The sequence below is a fragment of the Phalaenopsis equestris genome, unplaced genomic scaffold (genome assembly GCF_001263595.1).
Source record: "Phalaenopsis equestris unplaced genomic scaffold, ASM126359v1 Scaffold198964, whole genome shotgun sequence".
NCBI lineage: Eukaryota > Viridiplantae > Streptophyta > Magnoliopsida > Asparagales > Orchidaceae > Phalaenopsis > Phalaenopsis equestris.
The window spans coordinates 104545-117005 of NW_018218859.1; the positions used below are offsets into that span (position 1 = coordinate 104545).

The 12461-nt window shown below is 36.5% G+C and overlaps 1 protein-coding gene across 4 annotated transcripts in view; it reads left to right on the plus strand.

Moving 5' to 3' along the window:
• LOC110035674 (CMP-sialic acid transporter 4-like) overlaps positions 1-12461 on the plus strand; it is a 108834-nt gene that overhangs the window by 67779 nt on the left and 28594 nt on the right. The window lies entirely within an intron of this gene.

Here is a 12461-nt window from a genome sequence, read left to right on the forward strand (position 1 = left end):
ATAGACTATTTATAGCAGCGGTTGCCTTTAAAGAATTGGCCATTCAAGTAACTACAAATGTTGCCCATAGCATTACTGTACTTCAAATACCATGGTCTTCCAATACAACCAGTGCACCCATTCTTTAACTTAAGAATATTGCTAATATAAAGGAGCAAGAATATTGCTAATATAAAGATTGCTAATATAAAGGAGCATAATTGAAACACATAGTTTGTTTCAATACTGAAAATCATTGAAGAAATAGAGTACTACATAGTTTGTTTCAATACTGCAAATCATATGAATAGTAAAAAAACATGACAATGAATATTAGTGGGAGCATAATACATTTGCAAAACATAATTGAAACACATAATATGTAATCTAATCTAGATGACTAGGCTTATGTCATTTGCTATTTGTTCTCTCAAAGCCGCTATCTCTGAAGCACCTTCTCCATATGGGGTTTGTGTTTCTAGTGAATCAAGTTCGAGTTGTGGGATGGTACGTCCAAAGTGGTATTCAAATGCCTCAGGTGGTATTTGCAATGAATCTTCTTCTATAACAGCAAACTCTGCATCTATCCTGGAATGATGTCGTCTAATGAAGTTGTGTAGTGTCATTATGACCACTACAATCTAGACTTGTTTTGGACATGGATAAGTCGTCATATCACGTAAAATTACTCATTTCTTCTTCCAAACCCTGAACGATCTCTCAATCACACCACGTAAGGATGAATGTCTTTTGTTAAAAATTTCTTTCTTTCTTCATGCAACTCCGCTCGATCTCTCAAAATCAGGTATATGATATTTTGTATCTTGATATGGTTTCAAATATCCCCTTTGTAAATGATACCCGACATCTACTAAGTAGTACTTTCCTGTGTAAGGTTTTCTTCCATTTATAAATTTTAGAGAAATTAGGGTGGTCGAAAGCTAAACACGACTGTCATACCTGGTGGTGGATAAGAGAAATCATATTTTTTGTTGCTAGTGACAAACTTGAAAACACGACTATCTGTGCGCTACCTTCCCATCCAGCCATCACATAGGTGAAACACATGTTGAAATCACAAACAATCATTACATTTTGTGTTGGTGATCCACACCGTCCAATGTATGCAATTTTCTCTGTGCCAGAAACACGTGCGTCGACATGTGTTCTGTCAATAGCTCCGATACAATCAATTGATGAATGAATTTATCAATAAGAAAATCATATGTGTAAAATTGTTGGAACTAATATTTAAATTAGGGAAGCACCTTTAAGAACGACATATAACGAGGGTCATTCGCAACATTTGTGGGGATGGACTGGAATGTTGGGTCTTCTAATTTGACTATTTGACGGGCCAGACTCACTAGTGCATTCAACCCAATTGAGAAATATCTACTTATGGTTTCTGTGGAATGTTGAAACCGTTCCATAGATCCTCTAATCGATTCATTCTGGGACAATGTAAAGTGTTATTGCCAACACCTCTCTAGATGTTGTTCTTGATGAACCTTGCAGTCCGTGAAGGGTCCGAAGTTCATTAAGGAGGTTGAGGAAAATTACTTTTGTTATACGAAACATATTTACAAAATGTTTCGGGCGACCATGTAATAACTCCCTGATCCATCTATCTCCAATATTACTAGACGTCATGCATGGGCTTCGATCAACATATGGATTGTAGTAGTGGTATAACAATGTAAGGGTGACAACAACAATGCGGATTTGATTAATATGTTGTTCATTCATAACATAAAATCTGGAAGAAAGTTAGATTTTTAAACAAGATAAAAAATAGTGTTAGATAATGACAACGATACATAGACTACATGCATGTAAATTTACATACATGCCACAAAATTCACTGATATTTGAATATCTAAACACTCAAAGTTCGGTACATAGACAACATATTCATGCTTGAAAGAAATACAATACGTTTAACGAGTCCATTACATAAATAGCACATAAGACTTAAATAGATATGAGTCCATAAAAATAATAGTTAATGTAACCCAACAATAGTAATGAAGTTACATAAATAGCATTCAATCTTTCATAAAGCGCGCAAGTAGGGAAGACGGAATTCTGTGTCCAAAGTTTCAAAGAACTTCCTGCGGGTAGAGTTTCCTAGCAACTTGACATACTTAACATACATAGCTTGGTCTTCCTTAATACCAGGATATATGTTAAGGATCCTAACACACTCCTGGATTGTGACGTTCTTCGCCGTTTTGGAATTATTTTTACAAGTTTCAATCAATGTCTCAATAGAACCTCTAACAAATGCATAGCCTTTTTTATTTTTTGCAGGTCAGGGATGCTTTGTTCCACCAATGGATTGGATATCTGTGGGGATTTGGCCAGAACCCTCTCCTGAATCACGTATATGCTCGGTCTCCATATCCTGTGCTAGGTTTGCGAAACCTTGCCCATTTGGGGTGAAAAAATGAGCTCCTGTTGCTACCACACCAGTAAATCCAACTTCTCCAAAGTTGGTACAATTCTAGTCAATTTGAATTTTTTTGTCGCTGACACTATCTGTGACATCAACAAAAGATGTAATCAATATCCAAAACATTTTTCTATAATAATAAGTTGAAATAGTGATGTAATTACCTGTAACTTTTGTGTCCATCATTCATCAGGTGCATTAATTGTACGTTTTACTGGATCCCATCCCAATCCAGTTGATCCCCTCTTGAGCTCTTTCTAAAGTTTCTAGTCCTTTTTTAATTGATCTCATTTGTTTTTTAGTTTCATTCTATTGTAATCCCTTCTAGTTATTTCCTTGAATTTATTCGTGAGATTATGCCAACATTTTTTATTAAACTAAGTAGTGGGTTGATTTCCCAATTCAACCTCCCTGAAACATAGATCACAAAAAATATTAGTAGCCTCTCTATCCCACATAGCCGATGTTCCGAACTCTTTAGATTTACTCATTTTTTTACTGTGACATGAACGAATAATAAGATGACATTTATGACTGAAAATGAGCCAGTTAAGATATGGAATTTGCATATTTAAAAAAAAATGCACAATGATTATGAATTAAAATATATATCGGTATATTGGTGAAACAAAAATGTGCTTTTAATATAACTATCATATATGAAATCTTTTCTTTTTCTCATCAATGAAACCATACACTACGCTCCAGAACCATAAGTAGTATGAAATGATAACATCAAGTTCTGTATAAGATAACAAATGTCTCAAAATCATTAATTAGTAGCAAAGAATACCCATTCAAGATTCATATGAATCAATGCAAACATTTAAAGGAATAAGCATTGCACAATAAAGTTGCAGGTTTGATATTTATCCATCACAAAAAAAAAAGAATATAGGATGAGAGCATAACTTGTAACATTATTTTTTCCCACACTATTGGGCAATAGTAAGAGCTAACAATAACTATCCAATTATATCATGTTCAACAAAGCTCTATAGATATGCAAGCCTCTAAACTTGATTGGAGTTAAGATATGAGAATAATGTTAAACCCAAAAATAATCATTTGTGGTACCCTCTTCAAATATCTCTAAAAAAATTTTTCTAGGAATATAGGGGGCTCCCAAATAAAACTTGGTAAAGGAAACATTAAAAATAAAACATATGCCAACTATCCATCCTGCATATATTTACATACACCCCTTCTACCAACAATCCATTCAAAACAGAGAATGTATATGCCAACTATCAATTCTAGGGAGCATAGAATATTAACTTGATATAATTCCCAATGTCATGTACACTTTAAAATATATTGTTCGATAATTGCAAATAATGAAGACTGCTTATAGAAAACCCCAAGAAAAAAAAACCCTCTCGATAATGGCAACTATCATACATCTCGATTATTGAATGATATCGCTGTCATTGCAGGGCAAGAAAAAAAAAAAAAATGATCTTATAGAATATGAACTGCAAATAATGAAGACTGCTTATAGATCTTCGCATATGAGTGAAACACACAACAAGATGTCTAAAATTTTTAATAGCCTCAAAAGTCTTTCCCTGGCATGGACACCATACGAAAACAATTGCTAAAAAAGTAAATAACAATCAAACATTAGTCATTTCGAAGAAAGGTTAGGGACATTTTACAATAACAGTAAATCTACATTTTTATCGGCAATACTTGCTTCTCCAAAACTGAATCTAGGTTTTTAGCCACCAAACACTTCCAGATTCACCGCATAGTCTGAAAACACCGCATAGTCTGAAAAAATGGGGGAAAGGAGGGAGGAGTGGAGCGAGGAGAAGGGATTACATACCTGCGGAGCGACTCCGGAGGTAGGATCGATGAAGGGATTAGAAGGGATTACATACCTGCGGAGCGACTCCGGAGGTAGGATCGATGCCAAGAGTTGAAAGGAAGGTTACGGCTGCGTGGAAAATGTTGCGAGGGTAGCAGAGTAAAAGGTTAAAGACCAAACGCGGATTATAGGGATATACCCGCGGTCCGCGTGTAATACAAACATAAAAATGTTGTTTTGTGAAACTGGAGTCAAACGCGAAAAACAAACATTAAGGTGACGTTTTTAAAAATGCCGCCGCACTTTTAAGCTGCCCCGAACGGGCCCTTAGCTACAAAGTTAGGATAACTACAATCAAAGTGTTTCCAGTCTTCCCATCTAATTGATAACTCAAGAATTAGTATCAACATATATGACATTATACAACGTCATGTGAGGAGCTGTACGCATATAAGTAAATAGTCGTTGAAGCTGGAGTATGAGCAACAAGTAGAGGAGACACTTATATGAACAATTTGTCTGATTTTTACTTTTTCACCCCCTTGATATGAATCTCTCAGCACCATAAAATCTGCATTTTGTCTCCATTGCATTAGCCTTATATTATAATATGTAATCATTGACACAATAATATCTCTTTTCAGATAGTAACCTAACTTCGATACTAACTTTTTTTATCAGTAAAGGTCAACTGGAACTAATTCTTTGTATGATTTGTCCTGCAGTATGCTAATACGTGATTAAAATATTCTTTAAGTATGCTATAATCAGATTTAATATTTAATATTCTCAGCGCTGCGCGTAGTGCAACCAACAGATTTTTTGTGTAGAACAAATGTTGTGCAACATTTAGTAAATCATAGAATTTTTGTGCTTCACTGTTTTGTGCTTGATCATCCTCAACAACACTCCCAACAAGATGAGCTCTGTTGACATAAAAATTCATTTCTTCATATGTACTAATATCGTATTCTCGTTGGAGGAACACAACTTATAAAACTTCAGTATGATTGTATTGCACTTTTGATTCATACTCACAATTTGCAATCAAGTAGCAATAATTGGGTTGAATTCCCTTGGGATACAGATCCGAGTTAACTTCTTCAAGTGTTAGGTATGTTTGATTTTTTTTTTTTATTTCGCACAAATGGTATCGAAACTTACTTTTTGAAGGTAAATAGATAGTTTTGATGCCACTTGCACAATTTCTTCTACACCATACAAAAACTCATCAATGAGTTCTTTTTTTCCTGAAGACAATCCATAGTTCATATAGGATCTCAAAATTTGAATATTCTTCAGCAGTATATATATAGATTTATAGATTACTAGATTTAAATATCAGTCGTATATGCATTTTATATGTATTACATATCTAACACCCAGACTTCAATTTTTACATAGTAACCATATTTAACACCTAAAATTCAATTTTTATATGCAAACCACACAATTCTCATGTAATACATATCTACAACCTAAACTTTAATTTTAAGAAAATGCGTACAGTTTTTCTTATTTCAACTACTTCTTAGGGGATGCTAGATATGTCATTCAAATTTATTAAAGCCCATTAATTAATGCCTTGGGATAGCCTAATTTTATGATTGATTACCCATTAAAGTTCTCTCAGGCTTAATTAAAATAAAATATGTATCTCCAAAAAAGAATATAGGAACTTATTTTTTGCATAACTAAAATAAATGCCCCATAATTTCTTAGTTGAATTTTGAGTAAGAGGTTGAATCCATTTTGATTTTTTTTTTTTGAGTTTCTGAAGGCTTAACAAATATTTGTTTGGTGTCTAACTGAAAATTAATAGGGACAATTACATACAGGGCACCCAAAACATTGCTATTTATAAATCAAGCACTTATGTAATTTTTTGAACAATGAAACCCATGCATTTATGTGTCACGATCAAACCATTATGAATTTAATCAAAATGAAAAAAAAGGGTTGGACTTTTATCACAACCTTTGATATTTGATTGAGAATTTAAATATAAGAGAGTGCTTGATTTGTAAATAGCAATGTCTTGGGTGCTCTGTATGTAATGACCCCAAATTAATATATATATATATATATATATATATATTATTTTTTTTGAAAAGCCCAAGGGCTGATTTTATTAAAATAGAAAATGATACATAAAGGTTGTATGAGAAGATTCCAACAGAGACATCCTACCATACGATACAAGTACAGTAATACCCCAACAAAAAGATAGAGATAGACTCAATAAAATGTAAAATAAATTAAAATCTTGTAGAAAACAAATAGTAAGGGACGAGCCAGTTTAGTCCTGCATCTTTCTCTAGTTTTAGGAGCGGAACCAGATAACAAACTTTGAAGAGTTGTGCCATTGCCAGGACTCACCAAAGTATCATCAATTAAGTTTCCAAGTTGGAGTGAGCCCCATCCTTTTTCTTCCGCCGAGAAGTGTAAACCTGTCATTCTTCATCTGAAGACTGGCTCATGTGATCCTCAATCTGATTTGATGTTAGCGCCGCAGTAGGAGGAAAGACAGTCCTTGTCACCGCGATAGATTCCAGTGTATGTGAAGTGTGAATTGTTACCTTTGCACCTGATATTACTTGAATAGGAGCTGCGGGACTATCCTGATTTTCAGTTCGAACATTATTAGTTGTAGTATGGTCAGAAGAACGGATCTCAGGGGCAGACACTAACTCCTGTCTTGTGGTGGTTCCTTCCTTAGATTGGTTGTCACCAGGTTTACTGGGAGCATGTTCAGGCACATGGGGTGCACTAATAGTGTGTTCCTGATTTTAACTATTGGTTCTCAACTGTGGATGCAATCTGAAACATTTCTTCTGTGGGTGCCCAAACATCTTGCAGTGCTTGCAGTAGTATGATTTTTGTTCCATAATAATTTTTTATCAATAACCATTGTGAGCAGATCCAAGCTAGACTTCTTCTACATCTGGTAGTGTAATATCTCGTTCAATTAAAATCCTTGCAATAGAGGACCTTGAGACCTTGAGAAATGAACTTGAGAAATGAACTGTAGGTAAGTTTATCTGCAAAGGGCTAATTTTATTGAAATAGAAATATAAATATTGTATGATAGGGCCTAATAGAAGCACCTTAACCACACGATACTAAGTACAGTAATATCCTAACAAAAAGATACAGATAGACTCAATAAAAATTTAAAACAAATTTAAATCATGCAGAAAACAAGTAGCTAGGGACAGATCAGTTTAGTCCTGCCTTTTCCTCTAATTTTAGGAACGGAGTTAGATATCAAACTTTAAAGAGTCTTTTCATTGCTAGGAGTAACCAAAACATCATCCATTAAGTTTCCAAGTTGGAGTGTGCCCCTAGCCTTTATCTTACGCCGAGAAGTGTAAACCTGTCATTTTTTCATCTGAAGATTGACTCATGTGATCCTCGGTCTGATTAGATATTAGAACCGCAGTAGAAAGAAAGACGGTCGTTGTCACAGCGATAGGTTTCAGTGTATGTGAAGTGTGAATTGTCACCTCTGCACCTGATGCTTCCTGAATAGGAGCTGCGGGGCTATCTTGATTTTTGGTTCGAACATTATTCGTTGTAGTATGATCAGGAGAAAGGATCCCAGAGGCAGACACCAACTTCTGTCTTGTGGTGATTCCCTCATCAGGTTTGTTGGGAGCGCGTTCAGGCACGTGGAGTGCACTAATAACATGTTAAATTTATATATATATATATAATAATGATATATATAGATTGTGGGGAAGGGCCCAAGCATGACACCCTTCCCCCACGATAACCATCACATACAAAAGGATCCAAAAAAGAGAAAATACAGAAAATTACATGAGACATAAAGGAAAAAAAGAAAAAACACCAAAAAACATAGTATCAGGTAGCTAGAGAGACCCAATTTTCCTTTGCCTCTACCTCTAGTTCTAGGAAAGGAGCCAGCTAATAAATTGGTAAGATGAGTGTCATTGCCAGTAGTGACCAAAGTATCATCCAATAAGTTTCCAAGCTCTTGTCGGCCTCCACTCATCTTTTTTTTCCTGGAATAAACCTGTCATTCTTCATGCGAAGATTGACTCGCCTGATCAGTGGATTGGTCTAAAGTGTGTCGGACATGTGTAGGATGTTGAACATTAGAAGTAATCACTTGTTGTACCAGCTGATTTTTGATTGATTCAAAGAAACACTCTTGTGTGTCTTGGCATGTAAGTGAGTCTTCTGTAATAGCAGTGAGTGGTATAAACACTTTTGGATCTGTACCTGTAGTATGATGTTCTTCATCAGGAACTGCGATGTTTGGTAAAAGATCTGTTTGCACCTTCTCAGCAGGGATGGTTGGTGGCTGATATTTAGTGATATCCAAAACCTGTCCTGTGGTAGATTTCTCTCCAGATGGAACAGATATGTCCAGAGTAGTGAGATTAGATCCATCCTTATTCACTTGATCTTTAGATTTCAAATTAGGATGAAACTTATGACATTTATCGAGTGTGTGCCCAAACATCTTACAATGAGAACAGTAAGACGATCTATGCTCCATGACAATTTGTTGCCAATATCAATTATGAGTTGTGCCCAACCAGACTTCAGTAACATCAGATAAAGTACTATCTCTTTCCACAAATATTCTGGCCACATAAGGTCTGGTTAGGTTGAAAGTCGGTAGATCTAGCTTCATAGGGTCCCCAAGTATGGCCCCAATAGAGTAAAGAACCTGATGATGAAAAAAGTGCAGCTTGAGACCTGGTAAACTAAACCATACCGGTACAGTAGGAGGTTCATGATTATGATCAAAATCAGGAGACCACTTGAATAGCTTCATTGATTTACCGACAATGTTGAGATATTTTTTGGAGAAAATCCGATGTAGTTTTCAGCCACAGTTAATTGAATCAATACTTGTCTCCCATCCATGAGCCTCACTTTCCACTTTCCTGCTAATTTGAGATCATCAAAACTTTTCCTGATAACTTCAATAGGTGGGTGCCCCCACTGAAATTTTCCAATAAGAGCAAACTTGAATTTGTTAGTCAGGGTTGAAATTTCTAACTTCGATAAAAAGAGTGCTGCTTTCCCACTTTTTCTGCTTGCATTCTTAATAAATGGGAAGTCACCTGTACCATCACAATATTTTTTATAACTTGAGGGGAAGACAACCGCCGTCTCCACCTGAGGATTACCCACCACATGGGCAAAGGAGGCTTTGCTAGGTTCAACTGAAGAAGAGGGAAGCTCCATCACAGCTTAGAAGCCCTGCCAAGTCGATCAAAGGGCAGGAATGACGAGCGAAGACGGTCAGGAACCGAACAGACCAAAACTCAGTGCAGTCGAGCTTAGTCGAGAACAAAGACGAAAGAGGAAACGAGCACGCAACTCCTTCCCGTCTTCTGTGAGGAGGAAGACGCGATGCGATATGTCGGCTTCGAATAGGGATGACGAGATGCGATCTGTCGGCTTTGAACAGAGACGAGAAGACACGAGCTGCAGTCAACTTTGAATCTGCGAGCTGACGATGACGGAGAGGACGAAGGGATGCTTTACGGAGAGACGACGAGATACGATCTGTCGGCTTCGAACCGAGACCACGAGACGCGAGCTGCAGTCAACTTCGAAGCCGCGACCTGACGATGACGGAGAGGATGGAGGGACGACGCCGGAGAATTGATCTTGCGATATATTTTTTTGAAAGCTCAAAGAGGCTAATATATTAAGTAGAAAGAAAGATACAAATACAAAGTGTGGGAGAGCCCAAACATGACTCCCTACCAACAAAAAAACCACAAATGGTTCTAAAATTAGAAAAAACAGAAAAATACATTAGATAAATAAAAAACCTAACTGTGTCAAAATATATAATATAAGGTGGCTAGAGAGCGACCTAATTTGGTCTTGCCTCTGCCTCTAGTTCTAGGAAAGGAGCAAGCTAGTAAGCTGGTAAGATGATTGTCATTGCCAGAAGTAACCAATGTATCATCCAATATGTTCTCGGGCTGGAGTCTGCCTCCATTCTTCTTCCTCCTAGAATAGACCTGTCATTCCTCTTTGAAGAATCAGTCTGATGGGGTGGTAGAGCTGAAGCAGAATGAATATCAAACATAGTACCCGCAATGGGTTCTAGCATATGTGAAGTTTGAGTTGCCTCTACACCGGATACTTCCTGAAGAAGTGGAGCTGCGAGGCTCTCATAATTATCAATCTGAACATTTTCATTTGTAGGTAATAGTCCATCAGTATTGTTTTCTATGGGGTTTGACGGTGTCAACATCACATCCCTCACAGTAACAGTAACAACAGTGCCTTGAGGGGGGTCCTTAGGGGCAACAGACACCATCTGTCTGGTAGTATCTTCCCCAGGTGGAACTAAAATGTCTAGAGCAGTAGGGTTAGACCCATCCTTATTCACTTGAACCTTAGTTTTCAAATTAGGATGAAGCTTGTAGCATTTATCAAGGGCATTTATCAAGATTTATCAAGGATATGACCAAACATCTTACAGTAAGTACAATATGGAGGTCTGTGTTCCAAGATGATTTATTGCCAATATTCATTGTGGGTTGTGGCCAACCAGACTTCAGTAACATCCAATAAAGTAATATCCATTTTCATAAGTATTTTGGCCACCGAGGGTCCGATTAGATTGAAAGTAGACAGATCTAGCTTCAAAGGATCCCCTAGGATGACCCCAATAGAGTAGAAAACCTGATAGTGAAAAAAATGCAGCTTGAGACCAGGTAAACTAAACCATACCGGTACAGTGGGAGTTCCATGATTTGGGTCGAAATCAGGAGACCACTTGAGTAACTTCATAGTTTTTCCTGCGATATTAAGATATTTCTTGGAGAAAATTCTGGTGTAGTCTTCAGCCATTGTTAGTTGGATCAACACATGTCTCCCATCCATAAGTCCCATTTTTCACTTGCCTACTGGCTTAAGATCATCTATGCTCTTTCTGATAACCTTCATAGGTGAGTATCCCCACTGAAATTTTCCAATGAGAGCAAAATTGAATTTTTCTATCATGGTAGAAATTTCTGAGTCAGAGAAAAGAATTGTTGTTTTCCCACCTTTCCTACATCCTTTTTTAACAAAAGGACAATCATCTGCGCCATCGCGACATTCTTTATAGTTTGAGAGGAATACCACCGCGGACTCCACCTGAGGGTTTCCCACCACGTGGGCAAAGGAAGTCTTTGTCGGTTCAGTAAATGAAGATGGAAGTGCCATTAGAACAACCACTGTCAGCTGCAGCGAGAAATTTTCGTCGAGCTGGAGAGAAAGGCACAGAAACAAAGCAGAAGATCGGGCTAGAGAAGCACTGGCGCAGACCTGGACGCTGACGTAGAAGCCGCGGATTGCAGCTCGACGAGGTCGTCGCTCGACGCAGAAGCTCACGTTGTTGTCGACGATCGCCGAAAACGAAACGATGGCAGAGGTGGAGACTTCTTCCTTCGGTCGAACCCTATATAAAAAAATTATAAGCTAAAAAAAAGGTGTCGAACCCAAGGGCTAATTTTATAGAAATTAAACAGATACATAGAGGTTATATGAGAGGACTCAAAAAAAGGTATCCTACCCATATATATATTTATCTATATATATATATATATATATATGAATATATATATATACATCTATAAATTGATACATACTATAAGCTAAAATATAAGCGTCAGTTATGTCTAATCTAGTTTGTTCATAAAAAAATTAATTATCTTTAAATTCAATGCATTACCTAGAAGTTAATCTTGGGCTGGTGATTGGCAACGACCGACTCATAAGGTTATTGACCAAGATTCAACAAACATTTTTGCTTCTGATCTTTTGTCATTGGGGATATTGGTGGCGCTGATTCTTTATCTATTCGCTCTGATAATGGCATTTCTAGCATTCAAGAACCAATGGATAAAGTGTTTGAATTTCTACATTCTAGGAGTGAAAAAATTGCAAGAAACCATATCATCACTCTCCAAAACATTCTAGATATTATGTAAGACTTTTTTAGTGAGGACCATTGTGATTTTCTCCTTCAGCCATCTTTGTTTTTTTGTCAGTTTTGCTCATAGATTTTTTTTTTTTTTTTTTTTTTTTTTTTTTTTTTTTTTACTTTTGTTAATTTAACAGCAATTGCATTATGTTGTACTTTTTTTCTATGCTTGATAATAAATTTTTTTGTTTTAGAAAAATTCAAGTCACATATTTTATACTGAAGTCTCTCGCTAGTAGCTACAG